The sequence below is a fragment of the Rhamphochromis sp. 'chilingali' genome, assembly GCF_963969265.1.
Source record: "Rhamphochromis sp. 'chilingali' genome assembly, chromosome: 15".
Lineage (NCBI taxonomy): Eukaryota > Metazoa > Chordata > Actinopteri > Cichliformes > Cichlidae > Rhamphochromis > Rhamphochromis sp. 'chilingali'.
In genome coordinates this window covers 33,076,314-33,083,031 of record NC_137942.1, presented here as the reverse complement: position 1 = coordinate 33,083,031, position 6,718 = coordinate 33,076,314, and the positions used below count along the sequence as shown (strand labels likewise).

The 6,718-nt window shown below is 39.4% G+C and overlaps 1 long non-coding RNA gene across 1 annotated transcript; it reads left to right on the top strand.

Moving 5' to 3' along the window:
- Window positions 1–641: 641 nt before the first annotated feature.
- LOC308411424 lies at window positions 642–6,417 on the top strand. The gene is made up of 4 exons (XR_013974375.1): window positions 642–1,357; window positions 2,513–2,567; window positions 2,823–2,919; window positions 5,195–6,417. It is a non-coding gene; the product is annotated as an uncharacterized lncRNA (long non-coding RNA).
- Window positions 6,418–6,718: the final 301 nt, after the last annotated feature.

Below are 6,718 nucleotides of genomic sequence, written 5' to 3'. Positions count from 1 at the left end.
CACACAAAACTTCAATTCAATTCAATTTTATTTATATAGCGCCAAATCACAACAAAAGTCGCCTCAAGGCGCTTCATAGATACAGAGAAAAACCCAACAATCATATGACCCCCTATGAGCAAGCACTTTGGCAACAGTGGGAAGGAAAAACTCCCTTTTAACAGGAAGAAACCTCCGGCAGAACCAGGCTCAGGGAGGGGCGGCCATCTGCTGCGACCGGTTGGGGTGAGAGAAGGAAGACAGGATAAAGACATGCTGTGGAAGAGAGACAGAGATGAATAACAGATATGATTCAATGCAGAGAGGTCTGTTAACACATAGTGAGTGAGAAAGGTGACTGGAAAGGAAAAACTCAATGCATCATGGGAATCCCCCGGCAGCCTACGTCTATTGCAGCATAACTAAGGGAGGATTCAGGGTCACCTGGTCCAGCCCTAACTATATGCTTTAGCAAAAAGGAAAGTTTGAAGCCTAATCTTGAAAGTAGAGATAGTGTCTGTCTCCTGAATCCAAACTGGAAGCTGGTTCCACAGAAGAGGGGCCTGAAAACTGAAGGCTCTCCCTCCCATTCTACTTTTAAATACTCTAGGAACAACAAGTAGGCATGCAGAGCAAGAGCGAAGTGCTCTAATACACTGTAATCCCTAACAGTTGTCCTAGCTCATAACTAATAAGCTCATAACACTCAAATGTCGTTTTGTAGTTAAGCAAACTATAAAGTATTGAGCTCTGTTGGCTTTTATGCAGCTTTAATTGAATAGGGCTCAATATCTTTTAGCTAATTTGTTTGGAACGCTCAAAAAGTTTAAGAAGCATATATTAGTGACGTTCTGGTGGGTGGAGTCTTGTCGCTCCTTCAGGAAAGCTGAGTCAGCCATCTTGAATTTACCTTGATGCGGGGAAGATTTGGCCAGACGTGTGGATTAAGAGTCCCCAACTTCAACCCACCACGACCACCACCTTATTTCTTTTCATCAACTGCCATAAATTTGGTAAGTCTAACGTGTTTTTGTTTTGTTTAAATTTAATTTCGATAAACATTCTTTTTTTTATTTTTTACTGGAAATATATTCGTACTTTGTGCACAGTGAATGTTTGTTATAAATGAATTCGAATCCAAGTAATTGTAATTTTAGAAATTTTCGAATGTGACAAATACGTAATGTTATTTCAAATTAGAATGGTGTAACGTTTTGGCGGTTTTCCGTGGGGGACAACATTTCCCATAATGCATTGTATTCTTGCCCGGGAAGTTGACGGTGGCAGTTCTACCTCCATGCATTTGAACTTTCTACTAAAACTTTCCACTGTCCGTTTCTACCGGTTGTCGTATTCGCCGGTAATGCACGTGCGTATTGTGAGTATACTTATTTCAATAAGTGTCCGTGTTACACAGTCAGTAGTTTACGCTGTTGAGCTGTGTGTGTGTGTGTGTGTGCGCTAGCATGAAGCGAACAATAATAAACAACATGAGTGTGTTATCATGATGGTAATTAGACACATGTTTGTATTTTTTCGTAGTCTCAAATGTGTGGTTGTGAGATAATCTCGAAATCCTTTTAACAGTTTAGAGGGGTATTCCACTAAGCGAGCTCTACAAGTCAAGGCTTGCGGAAAAACGCATCGCCTGATTCAGCCTAACATTATACACTGGTCGAACTCGGTGCTACGAAAGAAGTTCAGCTAAATTGTTCGCGCTAATTCGACAAGGCTCAGCCAGCCAGACTGAGGCGCCTCCTTGACACCTTTAAGCCAGACCCTATCGATCTTTGATAGATAAATGAAATGAAATGAAAATAAAGAGCCGCGTTCTGCTCCCAGGCTAAGAAAAAATCATTGATGCAGACTGTGCGGATCACAAATACTCCCTAACCTGTAAGGCTGGGGTGTCCAAACTTTTTTCACTGAGGACCACTTACTAGAAATTGGGTAAATAACCTTAACTTTAGTGTATTAAAGATCACAAAATCACTTAAAAGTGGTCGAATATGTTATATTGTTGAATATAATTAAAGACAAAACTGCCTTCATCACAGCTTTCCATAAATGGATCTTTATTGATTCATTCAGAAAAAGCTTTGGTAGCTTATTTTCAGAACAGGAGCCTCAGATTTCTTCTTAGATAGAAGATTTACAGCACAGAGAAAAAACAATAAAAGGGAAAATAGGACGGGTAAATTTCAAGTTTGTTATTTAAGTTATTAAGCTTAGCAACACACCTATTAACATTAGTTTGAAACGGTTAACATTAACAGACTGAACTGGACTTAATAACAGGAGTGCATATAATCTTAGTAAATTATTGTGGTGAGTATCAGCTGCGCTGGGTATGTAAATCGGGCCATCCAGCTGCTGTGCTGATTCGACGTCACTCGTGCCAAAAATCTGGACAAATGTCACTTGATCAAGGAGCAGATCTGCATAAGATGAGATCAGCTGACTACGTGTGTGTGCTGTGCAAAAAATGTTTTTGAACATTAATAAGTCGTCTTTGTGCACATATTGTTTACAGATATGAGACTGCAAGGAGCGCTACAGAGAATCAACATTTCACCAGTTGTCAGTGGGTGAGTTATATAATTTGTGTCCTAATTTAAATAAAAAATAAATACAAAGAAACTAGAGAATTTTGCCCTGAATTATTCAAAATTTTTAGATTTTTTTGGGTTACCCTTCAAGATTGACAGGTTTAGCCCGTTACACAAAAAGTTTGGACACCCCTGATCTATAACAATGACAATCAGAACATGGCTATCCAACACTTTGTTTTTACTCTGCATTTGTGTAAATACTATTCTAATAGATATTGTATGTTCATCTAGGAACAAGCATGATGTAAATACAAGACGGGCCCTTGTCCTTCTTGCACTTCCTGTGTACCTGCGTGAAGATGCCTCCACGTTATTCAGGACTTGTGATGTAAGTGTACTGGCCTCAGCATCAACCCCTTTGCCTAGCTGTTCAGTCGAACATATGACATCGCTCAGAACTCAAGGAGAACCAGGGTGTATATCAGGAAGGAGGTTCAACACAGTCCTCATCTGACTTGTTTTCTCCCATATATCAACTATTGTTGAATAAGATTGCAAGAAGATTGTTACGCATAAACCAGAAAACATGAAAATAGTTGAAAGTTTTTATCCGCAGATTTTTTTTGTATAATAATCTATCTCCCTTTTTAAAATTCAAGTGTTCTATTTTTTTGGAGGTGCCATGTTGTGGTCAGAGAAATGTTTGATAAATAACAAAAACAAATATCTTGGCATATATTTATTATTGAAAACACTTATTTAAACATATGTTTTGAAACCAAACCCAAATTAAGATTATTGTAATGCATCATGATAATGCAATATCAAATTAAATCGTTGACATTATAATTAGGGGTGGGTTTTTATAATCGATTCATCGATTAAAATCGATTCTGGCTTGGATAACATAAAATCCATCCATCCATCTTCATCCGCTTTATCCGGAGCCAGGTCGCGGGGGCAGCAGCCTAAGCAAACGTAAAATCGATTCATTAAAATCCTGAATCGATTTTTTAATATAAATTTATTTTGCCCGAAATGCCAGAATCTCAGGTGACATCTCACAAAATTTCAAGAACCACCAAACAGTTAAGACAGTAAATGAGAGCAGGTACACGGATTCTGCACATAGACGTAAACACACAGCGCGACCCGCGGATCAGAATCAGTTAGATGTCGCCTTTCTCACGGTCGGGGCTGAAAGCCGACAGCTCGCTGATTCTGATCTGTCGGCGGGTCCGCGCTTTGTGTTCACGCCCTTTATGCGCTGATTCTAAAGCTGTTAGTTCGATCTCGATCTCGATCTCGATCTCTCTCGATCTCTCTCGATCTCTCTCGATCTCTCTCTCGATCTCTCTCTCGATCTCTCTCTCTATCTCTCTCTCTATCTCGATCTCTCTCGATCTCTCTCGATCTCTCTCTATCTCTCTCTCTCTCTCTCGATCTCTCTCGATCTCTCTCGATCTCTCTCTCTCGATCTCTCTCTCGATCTCTCTCGATCTCTCTCGATCTCTCTCTCGATCTCTCTCGATCTCTCTCTCTCTCGATCTCTCTCTCGATCTCTCTCTCGATCTCTCTCTCGATCTCTCTCGATCTCTCTCTCGATCTCTCTCTCTCTCGATCTCTCTCTCGATCTCTCTCTCTCTCGATCTCTCTCTCTCTCGATCTCTCTCTCTCTCGATCTCTCTCTCTCTCGATCTCTCTCTCGATCTCTCTCTCGATCTCTCTCGCGATCTCTCGATCTCTCTCGCGATCTCTCGATCTCTCTCGCGATCTCTCGATCTCTCTCGCGATCTCTCGCGATCTCTCGCGATCTCTCGCGATCTCTCTCGCGATCTCTCTCTCGCGATCTCTCTCTCGCGATCTCTCTCTCGCTCTCTCTCGCGATCTCTCTCTCGCGATCTCTCTCTCGCTCTCTCTCGCTCGCTCTCGCTCGCTCTCGCTCGCTCTCGCTCGCTCTCGCTCGCTCTCGCTCGCTCTCGCTCGCTCTCGCTCGCTCTCTCTCGATCTCTCTCGATCTCTCTCGATCTCTCTCTTCATTATTCGCTTGCTTGTTACGCACAAGTCTACTTGTGCGTCTTTTACATTCTTCCGAAAAGAAAACCTAATTTCTGCTGTTCAATACTGAACAAATTTAAACTTTTTAAAATTATTCAAAATGCAAAACGCTTAGCCGTGTCTCTAATAAAACCGCTGTAACGTCAGAGGTAATGTTCATATGTTGATTAATGGTTTTCTTTCGTTTTTGATGTACTGCAGAATATTTTTATAAAATCCCAGGCCAGGAAAATCACCTACATGTTTTTCTGTGTTTTATTCTCAGCTACTTTGACACAAAGGCATCTGCTGTGACGCTCACACCTTTGATAAAGTCTTGCGTGTGTCAGCTTCCTTTTTATTGATACAAAAATATGTAAATGTACTGATCTGAATTATATTTCTGACTGTCAAAATTTCCCAGAATTAAATCGAATCGTGGATCGAAGCGATTCGGGACCTTGTGAATCGGAATTGAATCGATTCTAGAAATCAGTGACGATACCCAGCCCTAATTATAATCCTAAAAGAAACGTGTGACTTATGAAGATTCACACCTCTAATCAATAGCATGATTTGTGTCCTTGTGGGGCTGAACTCGTTCTTGTATTATTTTTGTTTTGCAGTCAGCAGATGGTCCAGACCTCACTGACACTCCTGTGGCTCTGCTGACAGTTGTCACGGATGACACTACTGATTCGGCCCTCTTCAGTCCCGAAAGCATCTGCATCGTCGTTGAGGATGAAATACTTGTGAATGGTCCCACAAATCTGGCTGAGTCATTTCTCCTGCTCTTTGGGTACATCTATGCACTAGACCTACAATACCCAAAGAAACTTGAGCTTACATTCACATTTATCCAGAAGGTTGTGATGTGCCTTGAGGACAACAAACCACTGAAAGGGCGTCTACTGATGCTGAAGAATGATTTGTTCAATGAGTGAATCACTCACAATGGACTACTTGTTGAGCTGAGTATTGAGGAAGCTTTTTTGTTTGTTTGTTTTTCCTAATCATTTGCCTCTTCTACCTCACATTTAAGATGAATGACTGTTCAGTTCACTATTCATGTTTAATGTTCTGTTGCCTAATACGTAAATGCACTGCCTTGATGTTTGTTCCCTATAAGTACAGCAGTGGAAACCAGTACTGTTTTTTTTTTTTTTTTAATGTATTTTTAAAAAAGAAAGTGAGCTGCAGCTGTCAAGGTACAGTAAGTGTTAAATGCCTCAATGTTCTAATAGCTGCAATTGCTGTTAATACTGAAAATGTTATTGAATTTTAGAATTGAGATGGAGACCCTTGGAGTCTTTTTCTCTTGTTTTATTTATGAAGCACTTTTTTATGAGTGAGCTCTGTTGTTTGTGCCTTTTTAAAAGCACATTGTGTTTAATAAAAAGTTGTTAAATTGTTAGTGTTGTTACTTTCATGTTTTCTAACACTTTTAGCTGATTATAATTTACTGGGCAAACAGTTTAGAATTATTTGTAAGTGTATTTCCCACAGTATTTTAAAAATATTGAAGATTAAGTGTTATTTCCCATATTATAAGTTAGAAAATATGAAAAAGTTTGAGTTTATTTCCCACATCGTATGAGTTGCAATATGTAAAATATTTTAAGTGTATTTCCCACCTTAATTAAGTTGAAAAATATTGAACATTTTGAGTTTATTACTCCCTAATTATAAGTTGAGGAATATCAACATTTATGAGTTAACATTGAGGTAATTTAAGGCAACTGCAACTATAATTTTTATTTTAGTTAAACTTAAAACTTTTAAAAACATCACTAAAAAATTGTTGTGTAATCTGTTACACAACAATTTTTGAGTTCTGTGAACTTATTAGGTTTTACAGTGTAGGGTGATATGGTACTACAAGGTCATTGAGATAAGATGGGGCCTGATTATTTAAGACCTTGTATGTGAGGAGCAGGATTTTGAATTCAATTCTGGACTTAACAGGAAGCCAATGAAGGGAAGCCAAAACAGGAGAAATATGCTCTCTCTTTCTAGTCCCTGTCAGTACTCTTGCTGCAGCATTTTGGATTAGCTGAAGGCTTTTCAGTGAGTTTTTTGGACATCCTGATAATAATGAATTACAGTAGTCCAGCCTGGAAGTAATAAATGCATGAACTAGTTTTTCAGCG